The sequence below is a fragment of the Oculina patagonica genome, chromosome 11 (assembly GCF_052425735.1).
Source record: "Oculina patagonica isolate OP01 chromosome 11, crgOcupat, whole genome shotgun sequence".
Taxonomy (NCBI): domain Eukaryota; kingdom Metazoa; phylum Cnidaria; class Anthozoa; order Scleractinia; family Oculinidae; genus Oculina; species Oculina patagonica.
Window position 1 is genome coordinate 8,150,507 of NC_135768.1, and position 22,262 is coordinate 8,172,768.

A 22,262-nucleotide genomic window follows, 5' to 3' on the forward strand; every position below is an offset into this window, starting at 1 on the left:
AAAAACAACTAAAATGTTCGTTATATCACGGTATAAAACGGTTTTACGTTGCGCTACCCTGTGCATTTTTATGAGTAGAAATATTAGTTAAATTTGGTTCTTCTTGATTTTGTTTAGCAACAAGATATTTATCAATATTCATGATTTTTTTAGCAACCAGAGATATGTCAGGATTCATTAGACCTGGACTCGAACAAGGCTGGACCCTCTGGAAAATACCAGGATGATGTAAGAGTTTACTTCAATCCCTAGCTTGAAATATTAACTCTCCTTACTGACAGCCTTACATTTGTTAAAAGACTTTTTGAGAATTTGATAGTACATCCTAGTTGCTGAACTTGCTTATTCTCAATACCTGTACACATTACAATGTAATGATGTTTTTTAAAGAAGAAATAGTAAATGGATCACTATTCGAAAATAAAATTTTCACTTGAAAATAGGTAAACAATGATTTGCGTACTCGTCCTTTCCAGGCGAAATTTAGTCTGTCTCGTCAGACTTACTGTAGCCTGCGAACAGGCCCCCAAGTGGAGCAGGGCGAAAAAATAAACCGGTGAGCGAAGCAAGTTGGGCGTTACCTAACCCCCCCCCCCCCCCCACTCCCACTCTCAGTTCGCTTCGCTCACTGCTAAACTTTTTTCGTCCTGCTCCACTTTGGAGTCTGTTCGAAGACTAGACTCACAGAAGCATCGCAAGGCACTGGGGCGACCACAAACTTACCTGAGCCATAAGGAGAATAGGGACAATTTTCGCATATCTCCCCATTCTCCTTACATCTTGGGTAGCGACTGCGACCAGATCGGTTTGATTTCGCTAAGGAAAAATGCGCCAACCGATATCCTTCGCTTATTTTTTGCATCGACTTGGTGTGACTAGACTTAAAAATCTCTACATTAAGCTGGATCCCTGAATCGATTATTGATTATTGGTTTTAATGCAGAGATAGTCATTCTCGTCCCAGAGCTCTTGTCTTTTGCAAAAGAGAAGTGCTCTGGAGTCGAGAATGTGTGAGACTAAAATGTATTGCCATAGAACACAACACAGCGACCTTGCCCAGGGTCTTGATTAGATAGATAGAGAGATAAACTTTATTTAAACACGATTATAATTAAAAGCTAAAAGCTACTATACGATAACAATAAAATAACTAAAAACTGATTGTATATAAAGTCACTATGTCTGTGGCGGGTTGTTGAAACCGACAGGGCGTTAAAATTAAAATCTTTAAAATAGGCTCTATTTATAACATGCTTTCTCAGCTCGAAAAAGCTTGAAAAACTTTTATGTTGTTCGTGGTATAAAACAATGTTCCAAAGTACAGTTCCCTTACATCTAAGTGAGTCCTTCATGAATCGCGAGTTAATTCTTGGTATAGAAGAAAGTTATTTCCCTCGGAGCGAAAAGCCCTGACTGGATGTTGTCAAGTATCAATTACGGACAGCTTGTTCCTGTCCAGCACGATAACTATTAGGCCAACGCGTCTCCCATATTGGGTGTACATGTGAGTGGGATACCGCGTAAAATTACTTGTGTGTTCTTCTGCCATTTTAAGAACCGTGGGTGTCAGAGTTGTTCAGTTCTTTGCGAGTTGTTCACAGTTCACACAATCACTCGCAAAGGTGAGAAAATTCTGACACCCATGGTAGATTACACATTTCATTGTACATATCAGAAAATTTAGTCAAGAAATTCATTGCTAACTGTTTTTAGGAGTTTCCTAAAATATACTAGACGAGCGGACTTTGGCTTATCATTTTCTCCATTTATATTGTAAATAATATCATTATAACCACATTATTAAAACAATGTCACGATTGTTTTGCATTTTTTTTTCTATCATTCAGAACGCATGGCGAAAAATTCCGAAAACAAGCCATTCCCTCCCCGGAAAATACCCCCTCCCCGAAAAAAATGATGATGATGATGATGATGATGATGAAAATAAAAAAAAATCCCTCGAAATTCGAAATAAGTCTTCCCAAATATTATAAGCTCACGGCCTTATTTTAAGGACAACCTTTCAGTTTATAAGCCCCCAAAATAGCACTTGCTTTGTATTTTACATTATAACATTATGCACAGAGACCGGACTTGAAGTGTTCGTTTCACTACTGAAGAGTGTCATGTCACTATGATAAGTTAATTAAAGTTGAATAACCTCATTTTCAGCGTTTGAAATTCGCGGCCGTCATACGCATAGAAACACTCCTCTGTAACAGACCCAGTGAAACCCGACCCAGTGGATTATTTTCCCCTACCCAGTAGAAATTTAGTTATAATGTTTGTTTCCTTGTTTGATTGTTTGTTTGAAAGATAACTGATTACGCGATCCTTACATGATCCTTAATGAAACTTTGGCGAGCAAAAGGCTTCTTGATTCAGAATGTAAAAATTTTCTTTTCTTCCGTTTTTCCGCCAAGTTTCGGAATAGAACGTTTACTAAATGCAAAATTACAAAAACGTAATAAATTGTAATTCAATGCATTATTTCTTGTAGTTTTAATATCTTCGTTAAACTAATCAAATAAAAAATTGCACAACTGATGAACATTTAAAACGTACTAACAAACAAGCGACTTTGTCCAATTTAACGTCTTGCAATATTACGCTAGAAGCGAGTCAGCTCCTTTTTAAATAAAAATCGGTAAAAGAATTATGCATATATATATTAAATTGATGAGAATCTTATTTCAAACGAAATCTAACTGCAACTCTAAGGAAGGAAAAATGTAACTTGAAAATGTAAACTGAAACTTTAAACTATTTCAGGGCTCTTTTAATTGCGGGTTCTCCAGTAAATCTTGGAGATGCCGTACCACCCATAGCCGTAAGCTACAAAGCGAACCCAAGCATTTGTCCAGTTCTTAGCATTAATTATGTGTTTTAGAGCGATTACTGCTCCACTGTTCTTTCCCTTTATGTTTATTATTTTTCGTACGCTTAGATGGTGTATGTCGGCAACATCTGCTAGCTCTGGAAGGTAAATTTGTGGAGAAGGTACGTTGTCGACAATCCGTTTGAAAAACCTGGAAACAGCTCCCAGGGTCTGCCGCATGTGTGGATATCTCCCCACTGTTGTTTCTGTAATGTTCTCCAAAACATCAGGATTAAGGAAAGAACCATAGTCTGTATTACACCCGTTTGACTGACTTGCATGAGCATTTTCCTGCTCTTCATATCCACATTCGTTATTGGTATCTTGCTCTTCATTTTCATGCAATCCGGTTCGGTCACCATGGGCTGTGTTGACGTCTGGAGCGTGTCGATCTGTTTTGGTATGGGACTGATCTGCCCCATCCAATTCGGACTGTTCATCTTGGATGGGGGGGACACAATTATACTCTGTGTAGGGCGGCTCAGAACTTCGCATTTCTGGAGAACTTCCCCCTGTTGTTTCTGTAACGTCCTCCAAAACATCAGGATTAATGTCAGCACCATAGTCTGCATTACACTCGTTAAACTGCTGTTCATATCCACATTGGTTATTCGTATCTTGCTCTTCATTTTCATGTAATCGGGTTCGGTTACCATGGGTTGTATTGATGTCAGGAGCGTATTGATCTGCATCGCTCTGGGACTGATCCCCTGGTGCATTTAAACCTGATCTGCTACCTAAATCGGACTGTTCATCTTGGACGGGGGAAAGACAATTGTACTCTGTGTCGGAGCGATCAGAAATTGTTTCGTCTGCCAAGCACACATAATGCTCTCCAGCTCTCTCAGCGAAGTGACCTAGATAAAATGTCGCAATGGGACAGCCATTCGTAGGGGAAATTGTCTGCGTAGCCGTTGACCCGAGAGTGGAATACACAACAATTTGTATATTAAATATATCAGCTGCTGCTTGGAGCGTGAAGTGATCACCATGTGTTCCATTGCGTACCATTGATCGCAGATATTGGCTCCAAGGTATGCCAGCGAATAATTCCAAAGGAGTCCCGTCTGGAGAGTTTGGATGCGACTCCAGAAATGACACAATCTCTTTTCTTAACGTTTCTGCCGACCGGAAGACGCCAATGTTCACAAGCTCATGACAAAGTGCAGAAAATTGGCAGTTGCCATCTTTGGGCGGGTCATAGCTGATTAAAAAATTCATCTCAGACTGCATGTCAGTGAATTTCTCCCTATGATTTGAGAAAGGTATCAAATACTTCTTTTTGTGCATTTTCTTGCTACTCTGGCATGCGAGCTTTCTCTTCCTCTTTTCTTTGTCAATTGTTGTACTTGTCATGTCATTAACGGAAATCAATTTAGTCAGAGTCTTGGAAGAGCCAGCTGGAAATGTAAATTGAACTTTGTATTTACAAGTTTCCAAATTTCTCTTAAGTATTCTTGCCGTTAAGATAGACCTCTTGCTACCTATTTTTTTCGCCGCAGGGTAGCGAATCAGCACCTTTTCACCAATATCATAAACTGAAGGTGGATTGTTTCTCAGTCCCTACTGGATCATGCGGTTTTCGCATCTTTTACTTGCCACGGAAGCAGCTTTCCGTATTCGATTAACTGGTATATCATGGGATTCGTAATCTTTTGGTCGCGAAGATATCATCTCCTCGTAAGCTTCGTTCTCGACATTCCATTCTTGTGCAGTAGTGGCCTCTGATAGTTCATCTTTCCTGAAAGGTTTACGTCCATAGTAAACTTCAAAGGCCGACTTCCAAGATAGCTCCTCCTTAACTTCTTGATTTAATGCTCTTGCGTATTCCGGTAAACATTTTGCCCAGTTCACTCCTGTTTTCCGCATAGTCAATAAATCGTACATAATCTTTTTCTTAAATGTTCTGTGGGCCCGTTCTACTTTTCCATGTGACTGCGGGTACATACATACATACTTTATTTGATGAGTAGGTTGGGTAAAAAAGGCAGCCAAAGGGCTGATGTGGACCTACTATACTAAAAATTAAGAATTACATTTGTAAAAATTTTACATTTATAAATTTAAAACTAGCACACTAACTAACACTAAGATAAAAAGAAGAGAAATTTACATACATCATTAAAAATATAATAGATTAAAAATTAAAAATATATAAAATCATCCTTTTTATTAGCGACTACTGTTGCCCCCTTGTCAAATGAAAAATTGTCTATAATTTTAACATGTTTATGTAAAATTTGTTTAAAAGAATAAGAATTATCTGGTACTTTAACTAATCTATTTACAAAATTCCAGATTACAGGACCTCTGTATTGTAGGGTGTTTCTGCCAGTCTCCGATTTAAATCTAATGATGTTAAATTGGTTAGGAACACGAGAAGATCTAGAAGTTACTCTTTTAGAAAACAGTTCGCATATTGATTGGGTCGTTGTTTCATAATATACTTTGTGCATAAGTAACAGTACGGATTTTTAATAGAAGTAGGAGATGGGCAGCCAATCGGATTTCATGAGACATGTGTCATCTGCCATCGTTGAATTAAGGTTATTCACAATACGAGCTGCTCTTGCATGAATATGATGTAGAGAGTTCAGTGCAGAAGGAGAACAATTTCCCCATACTGAGATTCCATATGTTACACTGGGGATAATTGATTTAAAGTATATTTCCTCGAGAGCCTTCTTGGGGAGGATTCTCATTCTCTTCAACGCTCCAACCTTCTGCGTGAAATGTTTCTTTACTGAGTCAATGTGCACAGACCATGTCAGCTTATTGTCGATTTTAACTCCAAGGCAAGTGGTATAGTTAACCAGGTCGATATGGCCAGTGTTGAAGTAGAGGGGAGGTATAGGCCCAACAAAAGAGGATTTTCTTATTATCATTGCCTCAGTTTTAATTGGGTGGATAGTTAGCTGATTTCTAACACTCCACATGAGGACTTGCTCCATTGTTTTGTTTAGTGATGACATAACCAGGTCAACATTTGGACCAATGCAGTAGACTGTAGTGTCGTCTGCATACATGTAGAGATCTTCTGAATCAACGTGGTCAGGGAGATCATTAACATATATGGTGTATAGCCTGGGGCCAAGAAGCGAGCCTTGAGGAACTCCATAGCGTACATAGTCAGTGGCAGACCTACAGTTATTTACTTCAGTAAATTGGCGTCTATCAGTCAGATAGCTCATTAGCCATTCATGGAGAGATCCTGATATTCCAATGGCATGTAATTTATGTGATAAAATATAATGGGGAACAGTGTCAAAAGCTTTTTGGAAATCAATAAAAACAGCTCCGACTGTTAGACCATTGTCAATTGCTGTCTTCCATCTCTCAGTCATTGAGATAAGCATTCCTTCGGTTGATAGTCCTTTGCTAAACCCCCATTGTTTACAGCTTTTTGTACCACAGCTGTTCAGATGGGTATCAATTATGCTGCAGATCTGACTTTCAAGTAGCTTGCTGGGGATGCTTAGTAGTGATATTGGCCTATAATTTGAAACGTCTGCTGGACTTCCTTTTTTGAAGATTATGGACGCCCTTTAATTACTTTAATACCAAGCTTCTTGCACAGTCTATTGACAGCACCGTCGAATTCTCGCCCCTGGTCGTGCTGTATGACGCGAGGAGGCCCATGCTCTTTGTAAACGTTTGAAAGCGCCGCCGCGATCGAGCTGCTTTTCTTCCCCTCCAGTGGAAAAAGCCAATGGTACCGGCTAAATACATCTAAAAGGGACAACACATACTTGAATACTTTTCCTTTCCACTTGACTGGCATACTTTCCATGCTTACTAAATCCACCTGATGGCGGATTTGTACAGCTTTAGCGCGTACTGGCTTTAAAGCAGCTTTGTTTTGGAATCGAACATTCAGTCGTTGATGTAGTCGCGACTTTCCAAGCACACTTCTGACGTCTCTTTCTCCCACGCCACTACAGACATCTTTTAGATGGTGATAGATTTTCCTCACAGCCGAACCTTTTGTTTCCTTGAACGCTTTCGCTACAACGTTCGTTACAGCTGATTTTTTCATTATTGGCTTGCCATCGTAGCATACCTTGCCCCCTTTCAGAGATATATGGTCGCGATTTCGCCAAAACCGTACAAGAGCGGATTTCTGCTTGGTGGTTCTTTGCTTCAATGGGACGTTAAATTTTCCTTTGGGCAACTCGAGAAATGTCTCATACGTCTCATCGTCGAGTGATGAAATCGCGGAAATTTGTTGCACGTTACTGGCAATGGTCATGAATAAAAACCAATACCACAATATGGTGTTCATGGTCGACTAGAACGAAGACGTGACCAGCATTGGTATACTAAGTCTTATCGAAACGACAGAGGAAAGGCAAACTTTTTTCCGCGTTTTTTCAAGGGTAAAACATTCAAGTTTGACTAGACAAACCGTCGCGTTTTTCAACTGAACCAATTAACGTTTGGAGCGTCAACATGTCAAGTTTGACAGCTCCGCTGGTGTGTTTCTGCACATGAAACAATGGTTTTGAAAACTTTTTGCGTCGACTTTTTATATTTCTTCAATGAATGTTGACAGAAAAGGGCGGCTTTACATTCCTGGCAATTGTTGTGACAGCGATCAGCGATTGTTTATTTATTTTTTTTATTTATTTTGAGAGTATTTTTTACGTTAAACAACGTTAAATGGTTTACTTGTAAAACGCGACAGTTTGTCTAGACAAACTTGAATGTTTTACACGTGAGAAAACGCAGAAAAAAGTTTGCCTTTCACGGTCGCTCGAAAATGGTAGTAATAAAATGGCATATGCTTTTATATTCTTGCACAAGACATCCCTTACTTCCAATTATTTTCCGAGTTATCATTTATGTATAAAATCAGGTTCTTTAGGATCTTAGCGTACAGCTTAATTTAAAGATGTGCATGGGAATTCGATCATTTTAAGTGGGAAGATTTTGCTATCAATTGTGCCTTGATATTTAAACTCTTGCCTAGAGCAAGTCTCTGATGGGTGCCTATTATGATCTTAATAAATAAAAAATAATAATTAAAAAATAAATAAATGAATGTTTCGAACAAACATATACCAACCTGTAAAACTGTACCCGAGGTCTTGAGTACGGCCCGAGGCCGCAGGCCGAGGGCCGTGCTCAAGACCGAGGGTACAGTTTTTCCCAATACGGACCTCCCGGCTGGCAAATAACATACATTTATTTTTTTCTCAAACATCTCAGCGGTCCGGTCCGGAATCCTGAAACCATTAATCTGATCTCAAGACCGAGGGTACAGTTTTTCCCTATTTTGCGCTATTACATTTTGCGTTACTTTTATGTATTACATTTTGCGTCAAAAGTTGTTACATTTTGCGTTACCGACGTTATTACGTTTTGCGTCGAAAGTTATTACATTTTGCGTTACTATTACATTTTGTGTCAGTTATTACATTTTGTGGCGTGACAATGCAGTTTAGCACATAAATAGAGTCTAAAAAACCGAATGAATTTTACCGCAATGGCGTGAAAATCATTGCGAGATGAACAAACGGCAAACTGCGAACGGTAAACTACAACTTGATTTTGTTGAGAAATAAATAAATACCTCGCCTTTTGAAGAACTTTGAGGCCTTTACTTCCACTGCTTTTTTGTCCTTTAGCATTAACAATGGATGGTGAGGCTATTTTTGTCTTTGGAGAGCAAAACTTTCATGTGTTCGTTAGACTCAAAGGTGCAAAATGATTTCGCGCCGTGAGCGGTCCGTATGCGGGGTCCGGATGAGAAAAACCGGGGCGCTGGAGTGCGCGCAATTAGCCAATCAGATTAAAGGTTTCAGGATTCCGGACCGGACCGCTGAGATGTTTGAGAAAAAAATAAATGTATGTTATTTGCCGGCCGGGAGGTCCGTATTGGGAAAAACTGTACCCTCGGTCTTGAGCACGGCCCTCGGCCTGCGGCCTCGGGCCGTACTCAAGACCTCGGGTACAGTTTTTCCCAATACGGACCGACCTAGGCCGGCAAATAACGTTTTTATTTTTTTCTACTTTAATTTGTTTGGAAAAGAAACCAAGGAAAAAATGTGTCGCAAAATCTTTGTTTGTAAACTCGCGGATTTGATTTGATTTGAGTCCGACTCGATCGACGAGCAAGAGTGATGCATGCTGTTTGCTATTTAATTCCTTAATATATAGATTTAGGCAAGCCTAAAAGCGGAGCTCCCTAGTTATTTCCCCTTAATAATTTTTTAGACTGTTTTTTATTCATGTTATTTTCTTTATATATGATATGTATCCCTTTTCACCATGAACAACAGCACCAAATAAGAGTTAAAAAATCGATCAATCAAAAATATCATTAGTAGTTTATGCATAACCTTGGTTCTAAAGATACACTCGCAACTCTCAAAGTTAAACAAGAACAACGAAAGGGTTGCTCTAGAACATATCCATACCCCCATCATAACTGGTATGTTACAGCTGTACATAGCATACAACTGGAAAGTTTTGCATGTAGCTTCCCCCCTCCCCCAAATGGGGGCCCTATACGATGGAATGGTGACAATGACGGTCTAATTATTGCCTAACACCAAACTGGAGTAAAAGGTAGTGACAAGCAAAATATTGACATTCTGTCATTTGCCAAATAGGGTCCCCAAAACGATAACACCTTTTTCCTTTATATGAGTCCCTTTGCCCTTTGCTTAATTACATGTAAACTTAGCAAAAATTCTGGAGAGGCATAAATGCTGTTTGTTAGTTCTAAACTCAGGTATAGATTGCTTGGCAAAAATTTTACCATGCCATTTTACCATGCATTAAGAGATTGATGAAATGTGTATTTCATTATCATAATTACTGTTCTTTGCAGTGTGGGCACTGGGAATTAAATGTTTAGGAAGCAGGATGATTTTTTATGTACATGATTGTAACTTATCTGGCTTTATTTCATTAACTTTAAAATTACACCTGTCCCTATAAATAAATTGTATTCTACACACAGTACATTTGTACATGTACATGCAATGAAGAATATAACATAATAATCTGATTGTTCATTTATCTCTTTTTGTGTCTGCAACTCTGTGGAAATTCTGCTACTCGTGTTAACCCTGAAAAAAAAGGCATAAGATTTGTTGATGATCATTGGCATCAAATGATTGTTTATAATTTTAAATTAGCTTAAATTGTTCAGAACACTCTGCAGATGCATAAAAAAGAGATATATTTTTCCAATTTTTGCCTGGGCCAGGGACTGTGTTGGGGGATATATTCAGAACCAAAAAAATCCTTTGACCTACTGAAGGCATGAATAGTGCTATCAATAAGACCTGGCACACGAATGAGCTTTGGTGGGTGTTTTTTAAGACTGTTATATTGCTTTCTGACAGGTGCTGTTGAAAGCACTGTGATTAATTCCACGAAAGCTTACATATTCCCCCCTTTCTTAGCGATGTAGCTAAGAAAACACTATGCTGGCTCATCAACAAGCCCAACTGGCTTTTCTGGCCTTAGCAGCTCTAAAAGTTTATCAACTTTTTGTTGTCACGTGAAATTTCAGCTGAGTTAAAATTCTATTTCTTTATTCGCCTAGTACCACAACAAGACAATTTATGTTAAGTTAGGGCTTAAGCTTAAATGTAGATATATATTAAGGTTAGCTGTTAACAAGCGGAATTTGAACAGGTCAATTTGCACTTCTCCCACAAAATAATTACAAGTATTCCAGTAATCGGGTCAGGTAGCAGATCTTGTTGGGTTTTTTTGCCCTCTTACCCCTCCCCCACCCCCTCTTTTTTTGAACAATGAAAACATTACATTTTGTATGTATATTTACATGTGCTGCTACATTTAAATTGTGTATATTAAATTCCTCAATAGGAAGCACGATTTTAATTAAGGAAACATAAACTTACCAAGCAGTCAAAACACTATCATTTTTCGAACCCCTAAATTTTACACTTAAAGATCAAGTTTCATGCACTAAAATAAATGTAGATTCACATAAATTAAACTCTGTCACAGAGCATTTAGAGAAGTAAAGGTATAAACTGACACTAATGTAATGCTTACCTTCATCATCACAGACATTACAATGTAACTGCACCCCTTGAATTCCTGTTTTCTCTCACTAAAAACAAAATGTACACATATCAAAAACTCATAAAAGGTATGCAAATCCTAATATAGCAAGATTTAAAAAATGCAACAGATTTGCTTATATGAAAATAATGATGAACTCAAACTGCCTCTTACAACCTCCATAAATACCAGTCACTCAATTAACCTCGTAAACCTTGATGTACATTTGAATGTACATGTATTTTAAATTTGCTTTAAATGATATTTTCCTCATTGCAGACAGGCACATTTTAAACTTTTTTTATTTCAGAATTGACAACTAACCTGCTACTCTTGTAGTAATTCAGGCAAAAATATCTGATTAGTCACTGCTTTAGGCTGGAAAACTTTGAAAGTATTAGAAAAATTGTACTAGTCACAACCGTCAAGATAGCAAATTTGCTAATAGCCACAATTCCCCTCTGGTTGTCCGGGGCAAGTAGATTTCCCTGTCAAGCAATTAAATATATTATAACTGATAAATTTGGTTGTTATAACATAAAAAAAGTTAATGATCTTACACAACAAATTAGAATCTGTGCTTTTTTCTTTATTGTAATTTATAAGAATCCAGGCGTAGTCAATCGATAGAAATCAATATCTCAAATCTGTCAATACAATCGATATCTATTGATATCAATCACAAATTGATAATCGGTAATTGACAACAATAGAACTCACAGAAAAAGTTATTATCATTGTTATTGATTGAGAAAATCGATAAAAATCGATAGCAATCGACAGTAATCAATAACAATCACTAATCCCAAGGAGCCCCTTGAGGTGTAAATGTATATTATATTATTCATTTTAAGGTGATTCCCAAGTATTGCATTGCACATCCTTACTGCGCAGAATTTTACGCGTAATTAGCACGCGCACATAAACGAAATGGCGGCTTTTTTCTCTGCAACTTGGCTCATGCGAGAGAGAAATCATCATTTTCTCGTAAACGAGTTCGGTGACCTATCATTCTTTTCTCTTAGTTCAAAAGTAGTGATCAAATTCGGGCGTTCAACACGAAATGGCGAAATGACAAAATGATACTGAAGATAAAAGCCTAAGTTATACGATATTACCGTTCTACTGGAATTTTCATATGTTGCCGAATTTTTCCTTGTAGATAAGTCCCGAAAAATAAAAGTCACGTAGACTCGTCACGAACCTATGGGTAATTTGGATTCCAGTCTCTCCCTGTTAACAGGGCGCAGTTTGATATGCCTAGGACATTCTTGATCGAGATGTCGGCGTTTCGTTTAGACATCGGAAGAAAATGATTTGTTTATCTTGTACTTGCCACCGAGTCTCGGCTATGAAGTAATGCTTTGCAAAACCGAACCTACTTCGCGATAAAGTTTATACACGATATCAGTGGCAAACGTTCTTTGTACAGAAATGGAGTAACGTTCGATGTCTAATAATATCAGTCCTTCGCGATCGATACAATGTAAGCTCTGTAGTACAGTGCAGATACTGATAGGCAACTTGGCAAGTACTAAATGAAAAAAAAATATCCTGGTTTGCTGCGACCTTTTAGCAATACGTTCAATTTGGCGTTGTGATAAGTGACAAGTATTCATTATATTCCTGGGCCAGAACATTGAAATGTTCCCTTGAAATAATTCAGTCTAGACATGTAAACAGAACTGCCTTGAAGTTCAAAGGGAAACCAAACTATATTATTTACGTGTACAGTGGAACCCCGATATAACGATATGCCAAGGGAGCAGTAAAACTATATCGTTATATCGGGGTATCGTTATATCGAAACTCCCGATATAACGATATGGCCGTAAAATAACCGAAAATATCGTTATATCGGGGTCAAGCTAACATGTACTTCGATGTACTTCTTTACTGGATAATGAGGCTTAAAACACAGTATCAAAATTGTATATCATCATACAAAGCTGTTGTCAAAAACGTTAGAGATTACTCGATAACAGTAAAGTTATTGTATTAAATTCAGGGTTTTGCTTAAATTTTGACTGTGTTCTGTTAATATCGTTATATCGGGGAAGATTTTACGTTCGGTTCGCTAAATTCTCATCGTTATATCGGGAATATCGTTATATCGAAGATCGTTATATCGGGGTTCTGTCCCATACATTTTACTGTAACTTTTGTCGGGACATAGAATATTTAACAATTATTCTTTGAAATCGAGGTGAATAGTGGTAGAATATTCACCGAGCCGCGGAGCGGCGAGGTGAATATTCTGCCGCTATTCACCGAGATTTCAAAGAATAATTGTTTTAGTATATACACACGAAGTGATCTCAACAACAAGCGATCTCAAAGTTTTCAGAAGGAAACCATTTAAAGTCGATTTAATTGACCTCTCAATTCATGCGTGGAAAACGTACATATAAGCGGCACTAACCGACATGCGCGAAACAGTTTACAGAATCTTCAAACATGGCAAATCTAGTTAATCTTCGATAAAATCCTCGTCACAATCTAGCAAAATGGTCCTTTAACACCACTCAAACCTGCAATCTGAATCAAAAACCTGCTTGCAAAACATTTTGACCGTTGAATCAAAGCTTTTGAAGTTCACTTGAATTGAAAATTGAAAGAGCAGTTGGCGAAGGATCCACCTGAAAGTTTAGATTATACTGAATGTGTGCAGACTGTGGTGAAAACTGGATGTTTTCTTGCACAAAGACGTTTTCCTGAATATTCGTGGAGGATCTTGGTTGAATAACACTTGATGTTGCTGCCGATAAATCTGCGGTATTCATTTCTGCCGTTGCCGGGCGAAGAACGACTTGACGGTAAGCAATTGTTTATCGTTTTAGTACTCGAGTTGTGTGGACGTTGTGCTGCAAATTGCGAAATATGTAGTCTTCTCTTACTTTGAAAACCATCAGGCCAAATTTCTTAGCCTTTTTTTGTCTTTTCTGGTTCAGCATCTTCTTGTATTCTTAGTATTTGCGATTCAGAAACGCCGGCGAAACGCGAGTTTACGCCGGCCATTTTGTTTCAGTTTGGATCAAGCATTATTCACTCCGTAGGGAGTGAATAATGCTCATTAGCCCGAGATAGCGAACCAATCAGATTGCTTGAAACACCAAGATCACTGGGTGTGTATATACTAATCATCGTTATATCGGGAATATCGTTATATCGAAGATCGTTGTATCGGGGTTCCACTGTATTTATCTTATCATTTTGCCATTTTGCCATTTCGCCATTTAGTGTTTTAAACATGCCCATCAAATTATTTCTATAAAATGAATACAGATCAATTTCTATGGCAAAATAATACATTATCACCGAAAAGGTGCACTTTCAGCAGTACTCGCAAAGGAAATATAAGGAATTATATGGTAAATACAAGGTCTTCCTGCTCCTAAATGAATACGGTGACCCCCCTTTTTCACCGGTACTTCAAAATTTAACTTCCCTTAAGGTAAACAACCAACTGGCAAAGTTTAGTTGGAAATCTATGAGCAGTTCTATTTCTAGGGAATTACCTTAGTTTGAGATATAAGATGGCGTTAGTATTAAGTAAAACAATACGAAGATTGATATCGATTGCTATGGATTGTTATCGATTATCGGTTTATCGATTGTCTACGCCTGGAAAAATATGAATAAAATTATCAATTTATTCCCAGAACAGCTGTTATCAGATTATAAATACAAAACTTTCACAAAACATTTTCACTCACTCAAATAAGGAAAACTAAGCAAAGTTCTCAGTAAAAAATAGCATAGGACATTGCAAAAACTATATTTCGCTAAGGCTGACAGCTAACAATGTCCCCTATTGAGTCTGACTCGAACACAATCATTCTTACAAATTTGCAGATACACATGTAAATTTTGATCTTGTAGTGTAACTGGAAATTTGCTCTTTCCAACGTTTTAAAGTGCTGTGTTCCTCCTACTTCGGTGATTTAACTACAGGATAAACAAATTTATCGCAGTAGAAGCTGTCTGCTTTGAATACAACTCGTGTTTAAGACAAAACGAATTTCAATAAGGTTGTATGCCCTTGTTCTGACATACCGGTTACACGAACGAGTGCTATTAGATGGAATGCTTGTTAATCCAAATAACAGAAACTTTTCTAATCTGTTAAAAAAGGAACAACAATAATAAGCTTAGCTTACCTTGTTTTCGTAACGGGATTTTGTCTTTGACCGTCTTTGCTTTAAACTCAACAAGTAGCTTGGGAGATTTACGTCGATTGCGATCGGTTACAATCTGTTTTTCTTTGGCTGCTATCCCGGGATAAACGAGGAATACATCCAGAAATAATTTATCTGTAATAAACTGGGCAACTGTCGTGTGCTATTCAATCGCGGAGTCCTCTCGGTGAACTCATTCGTACGCTTGGTAAATCGGCATGTTGTGAGTCTGTTTCCTGACTTTTAACTCTGAACCATATTCAAAACTCTGCTGTTAACCTTGCCGTTTCACGAAAGTTTAGGTACATGTATCTGTATAAACCAGAATGGCCATAAGTTATGGCGCGCCGTTTGTTTCAAATTTATCTATATTGTTGACTGTTTAGATTATTATATTTCTCGATGACATTATACACGTCAATTTAAATTTGTTGTTGTTACATTGTAAAGTGATAAACATTTATCTATTTTGATATCATGTTTCTACCGTGATGAACTCTTTTCTATTTTGATATCTTCTATTTTGATGTAGTGTTTCTACCGTGTTCTACTCTTTTCTATGTCATGTTTCTACCGTGATGAATTCTTTTCTATTTTGATGTCATGTTTCTACCGTGATGAACTCTTTTCTATTGTGATATCTTGTTTCTACTGTGATGAACTCTTTTCTATTTTGATATCAAGTTTCTACTGTGATGAACCCTTTTCTATTTTGATGTCATGTTTCTACTGTGATGAACTCTTTTCTATTTTGATGTCATGTTTCTACTGTGATGAACTCTTTTCTATTCTGATATCATGTTTCTACTGTGATCAATTCTTTTCTATTTTGATATCATGTTTTTTACCGTGATCAACTCTTTTCTATGTTAATATCGTGTTACTGCCGTGATAAACTCTTTTAATTTTGATGTTATTTTACTACCCCGATCGACTTTCTTCTATTTTGATACGTCATGATGATGTTACTACTATGATGAATTCTTTTCTGTTTGATGTCTCTACTGTGTTTAACTCTTTTCTATTTTGATGTCATGTTTCTACTGCGATGAACTCTTTTCTTTTTTGATGTCATGTTTCTACTGTGATGAACTCTTTTCTATTTGATGTCATGTTTCTACCGTGATGAACTCTTTTCTATTTGATGTCATGTTTCTACCGTGATCAACTCTTTTCTATTTTGATATCATGTTTCTACTGCGATGAACTCTTTTCTATTTTGATGTCATGTTTCTACCGTGATGAAGTATTTTCTATTTGATGTCATGTTTCTACCGTGATGAACTCTTTTCTATGTTGATATCATGTTTCTACCGTGATCAACTCTTTTCTATTTTGATGTCATGTTTCTACCGTGATGAACTCTTTTCTATTTTGATATCATGTTTCTACCGTGATCAACTCTTTTCTATTTTTATATCATGTTTCTACTGCGATGAACTCTTTTCTATTTTGATGTCATGTTTCTACCGTGATGAACTATTTTCTATTTGATGTCATGTTTCTACCGTGATGAACTCTTTTCTATTGTGATATCATGTTTCTACCGTGATCAACTCTTTTCTATTTTGATATCATGTTTCTACTGTGATGAACTCTTTTCTATTTTGATGTCATGTTTCTACCGTAATCAATTCTTTTCTATTTTGATGTCATGTTTCTACTGCGATGAACTCTTTTCTATTTTGATATCATGTTTCTACTGTGATGAACTCTTTTCTATTTTGATGTCATGTTTCTACCGTAATCAATTCTTTTCTATTTTGATGTCATGTTTCTACTGTGATGAACTCTTTTCTATTTTGATATCATGTTTCTACTGTGATGAACTCTTTTCTATTTTGATGTCATGTTTCTTCTGTGATGAACTCTTTTCTATTTTGATACTTTACCGTGATCAACTCAGTCATCACGCTTGCATATTTCCGTTCGTGATTTACTCGTCTACTCTATTTTGGTATTATTTTTCTACCGTGATCAACCCTGTTACGCCTTGATATTTTCTGTCGTGATTGACTCTTCTCAATTTCGATAGCTTTTACTTTACCGTGATCAACTCAGTCATCACGCGTTCATATTTTCCGTTCGTGATTAACTCGTCTACTCTTTTTTGGTATTATTTTTCTACCGTGATCAACCCTGTTACGCCTTGATATTTTTCTGTCGTGATTGACTCTTCTCAATTTCGATAGCTTTTACTTTACCGTGATCAACTCAGTCATCACGCTTTCATATTTTCCGTTCGTGATTTACTCGTCTACTCTATTTTGGTATTATTTTTCTACCGTGATCAACCCTGTTACGCCTTGATATTTTTCTGTCGTGATTGACTCTTCTCAATTTCGATAGCTTTTACTTTACCGTGATCAACTCAGTCATCACGCTTTCATATTTTCCGTTCGTGATTTACTCGTCTACTCTATTTTGGTATTATTTTTCTACCGTGATCAACCCTGTTACGCCTTGACATTTTTTCTGTCATGATTGACTCTTCTTTATTCTGATACCTATATCCACCGTGATCGACACTGCTTCGCCTTGATATTTGCTTTTTGTAGTCAACTCTTTTCATTTTTGTCACCGTTCTTGATCGTTTTTGTCTCTTTTTTGGTGCTATTTTGATATCTGGTTTCTTTCGTGATCGACTGTTCTCCATTTTCATATCTTGCTAAGGCCATGATGCTGCTTCCGTTCATAATCAAGTGGTCTCTATTTTTATGTTAATTTACTACCTTTGTTTTAATTTAATAAACTCAGTTTATCCTTGACATTACTTTTGTAAATATTACGTATCATGTAGACATGTACATAGTGTACAGTTGTCCCTCATATTATCATGTTACCAACATATATGTGACTGGTCAGTTTGTTCGTGATGGTAAGTTCCTGATAGCCTGTTGTGATTTTTACCCTGTCGTCACGCTATTGCCATCATGCCTAAACATCACGGTAGAAACATGACATCAAAATAGAAAAGAGTTCATCACAGTAGAAACATGATATCAAAATAGAAAAGAATTGATCACGGTAGAAACATGACATTAAAATAGGAAAGAGTTCATCACAGTAGAAACATGATATCAAAATAGAAAATAGTTCATCACGGTAGAAACATTATATCAAAATAGAAAATAGTTCATCACGGTAGAAACATGACATCAAAATAGAAAAGAGTTCATCACAGTAGAAACATGATATCAAAATAGAAAAGAATTGATCACGGTAGAAACATGACATTAAAATAGGAAAGAGTTCATCACAGTAGAAACATGATATCAAAATAGAAAAAAATTGATCACGGTAGAAACGTGACATCAAAATAGAAAAGAGTTCATCACAGTAGAAACATGATATCAAAATAGAAAATACTTCATCACGGTAGAAACATGATATCAAAATAGAAAAGAATTGATCACGGTAGAAACATGACATCAAAATAGAAAAGAGTTCATCACAGTAGAAACATTATATCAAAATAGAAAAGAGTTCATCACGGTAGAAACATGACATCAAAATAGAAAAGAGTTCATCACAGTAGAAGCATGATATCAAAATAGAAAAGAATTGATCACGGTAGAAACATGACATCAAAATAGAAAAGAGTTCATCACAGTAGAAACATGATATCAAAATAGAAAAGAATTGATCACGGTAGAAACGTGACATCAAAATAGAAAAGAGTTCATCACAGTAGAAACATGACATCAAAATAGAAAAGAGTTCATCGCATGTTGATTACGTTACAATGAAACAACGACAACAAACGCTTTCTGCGGACTATGAAATTAAAAATTTAGAATGACGTGTATAATGTCATCGAGAAATATAACAATCTAAACAATCAAAAATAGAGATAAATTTGAAACAAACGGCGCGCCATAATAAGTTCCCATAAGTTCAATTTTATTTAGCCGAGCCGACAGCAACCAGCAGACCTCCCCAATCTCAATTCCCGCTTCATGTAATTCCACACGGAAAAGTACTTGCGCCCGCGATTCAATGGTGAAATGTCACTTCATCAGCGGTCAACTTTAAAAAAACATTCAACCTCGATGTGTTCTACATCTGAGCCCGCGATATGGTCATGTGATACTGGTCAGCGGAAACCTTGTTTTGACAGCTGTCAATTGGCCATAACAAAGACGTCCAATCATGTCTATAATGATTTTTCCCGCCAAAAAAAGACGCGGGTTGCCACCGGAGCCTAGCTCGTTCCCAGGCCTAATCCGTGCGTACGTACTATCGGACGGACGTACGTACGCGACAACCAAAATTTCTCGGTTCGATAGGATACCATTTGCCTGCCTATGGGGCTCCGCACAAGGCGCCTTTGGCGCCTTGGGAGCTCCGCTATAAAATAGCTTCACTTAAAAGGAACCGTACTCAAAAAAGGTAATTAACACTGCAGAGAATCAAAAAAAGCAAATGAAGCCATAAATATAGCACAAATATGCCGCAAAACTTAACACATTTAAATCGATTTCAGTCGGCTTCCCGAACAATTCTCGATAAATGTTTTGAAAAGTCTTGAAATAATCTTTGCTAGCAGGGTGTTAAGCCTATTTCTCTGACTCAAAAATACTATTTGACTGGAAAGCGGTATTTCAAGCTATAAACACTTGCATTTAACAAATTAATAATCCTTGCACTTTCCCCCGCAGAATTTTATTCTGATAAACAGTGGCCAAACTAAATGAAATGCGTAGTGTCTATTCTGTCTACGTACGGCACAACTGGCACAATGTTGTGATAATTAAATTGTCCGCTTTTAATCAAAGAATCTCATTTCCTTGAATGATGACAAATAGTGTTCTGTTTTAGCAAAACTTGGCAGATAAACAAGGCAGTTTAACTCAAAGATAGAGTCTAAAATCGCGGTGAAGTTTACCGTAATGACGTAAAAATCATTGCAAAATGCACAAACAACGCGACGGCAAACTACGAACGGTAAACTACAACTCGATTTTGTTGGGAAAGAAATAAATACTCGCCTTTTGAAGAACTTTGAGGCCTTTAATTCCACTGCTTTTTAGTCCTTTCAAATTTACAACGGTTGATGAACAGTTATTTCGATTTTGGAGAGAAAAACTTTCATGTGTTTGTTCGACGGTCTCGCTGCAAACTGATTTCGCGCGGAACTGCATCCCGTTCCGTTGACCGCGGTCAAGATCGGAAAATTCCGCCCGCTCCCGGAACCAATCAGATTGCAGGATTTGGTTCATCTTGCCCGCTTGCGCGCTGAGAAAAAAAATATAAAATATATTAAGGTATCTACACTGGAAAAATTTCGCATTTTTATTTTCCCTCCTTTTTTTCTTATCATGTTTGTTAGTGCTCCTATTTGGCAGAAATATCGATTTTGAGACAAAATATGATAGAAAAATAATCCACGCATCAGAGGACTTTGAACACAATCTTTGTTTCCTTCAATTAGCTGAACCACGAATCTCGTACACAAATTTGCATATTATTACTAAGTAAATTCTAAATGGCAAGTTGCCCAAACCATTGGTCCTGTTTATAATTCACTACACTGGCATATAAAAACTTTCATTTTCGTTGTTATGGTTACAGAGCTTTGCGCCGCAGAGATGGACTTTACGTAGATCATGGAGTGTCCTGAATTTAACGGTTTTTTAAGGTGCGTATAAGATTTACCTAATCAATCGTTAATTGAGGATATCAAGGAATCTTGAACTCTTTAGTTGTAGAACCGTTGATTTATTTAAAATTTTAATTATGACTACACAAACTTCAAAATGCTAATTAGGTTCCGTCCACACTAAACCAACTAAATTTGAAAATCAGTGTTTTCATCCAGTTTGACCAACCGTCCACACTAATCCGGATAAATTGTCCACCGAAAACATTCTTTTCGAAAACGCTCTACAAGGTGGATTGTTTTGAAAACGCTGGCTTTGCGTTTTTTGACGGAAAACATTTTAAAAACAAAACGTTTCGAAAATACTCTTCAAAGTGGGTGTTTGTAAACACATTTTATCCTTTTTTGACCAAAATAGATCCGTTTTCAAATTAATCCGAACTTAATGTGGACGGAAAATGTTTTTACCGCGTTTTCAAATTTTTCCGTTTTCCAATTAGTCCGTATTGATGTGGACGGGGCCTTAGACTAAATGGAGATTCATGCGGGTATCTTGTCTACTCCCTTAGTTGGGAGTAAAGCGAAGAACAGCGAGTGAAAGAAAAGACGAGGGTTAGTCGGAGAGACGCGACGAAGAAAATGTTCCGCTTCCTCGCCCCATGTTTTTCTTTTTGCTCTTTTCCACTCAGTGTTCCTTCCGCTAATACCAAATCAAAGTTTGGTTAAGTTCATTTTTAAGTATTGCATTGCGCATCCCGTACTGCGCATAATTTTACACGTGATTACCGCGCGCACATTCAGAATATGGCGGGTTTTTTTTTTCTATACGGCTTGGATCGCAAGAGAGATAAATCGTTGTTTTCTCGTAAACGAGTACCGGAACCTATCACTTTTTTCTACTTTTCTGAGTCTAGCAATCACCTTCTTTCTATAAAATGAATATGAACAAATTTCTGTTGTAGAAATATAAATAATAAACGCAAATGCGAACTTAGCAAGTACTCGTGATAATATATTTGCTGATATTGTAAGGAAATATGGAGCATTTTCAATGTGTCCCTGCTCCTAAACGAATACCGGGACCCCTCTTTTTCATTTCAAAAATAAAGTTCTCTTAAGATAAACAACCAGTCGGAAAAAGTTTGAGCGAAAATCTAGTGTCAGTTCTTCATCGGTGGACTGACCTTAAGCTGCAACTGGAGCGGAGGAGGTAGGTGGGTGGGGGGGGGGGGGGGAATCTGTGGATAGTGAAAGACTCACTTAACATTATTGCAAATGTCACAGTGTTAGAAAGTCTATTGAAACGGTTTAACGACCCACTTTAAGTAAATAATTTGCCATTACACCGCCTATGCCCGGCTTCCACCCCCCATTCGGCGTTCCACAGGTGCATTAGTTATTGTGTTTTTTTTTTAATGACGCAAGTGCATTAAAATTGAAAGCAAGACGCGCAGTTTCGGAGATGCGTGCGTAGAGGCTTTTTACACTTACAATTGTACTGCACCTATAATTCTATAATTAAATGAAAAACAAATCAAGGAGGATAAAGACTTTAATT

General features: G+C 37.2%; 1 protein-coding gene across 1 annotated transcript in view; it reads left to right on the forward strand.

Annotated features, from left to right (window-relative positions):
* Positions 1 to 22,262, forward strand: part of LOC144629610 (uncharacterized) — a 214,315-nt gene that overhangs the window by 148,447 nt on the left and 43,606 nt on the right. The gene's annotated exons all lie outside the window — the stretch shown is intronic.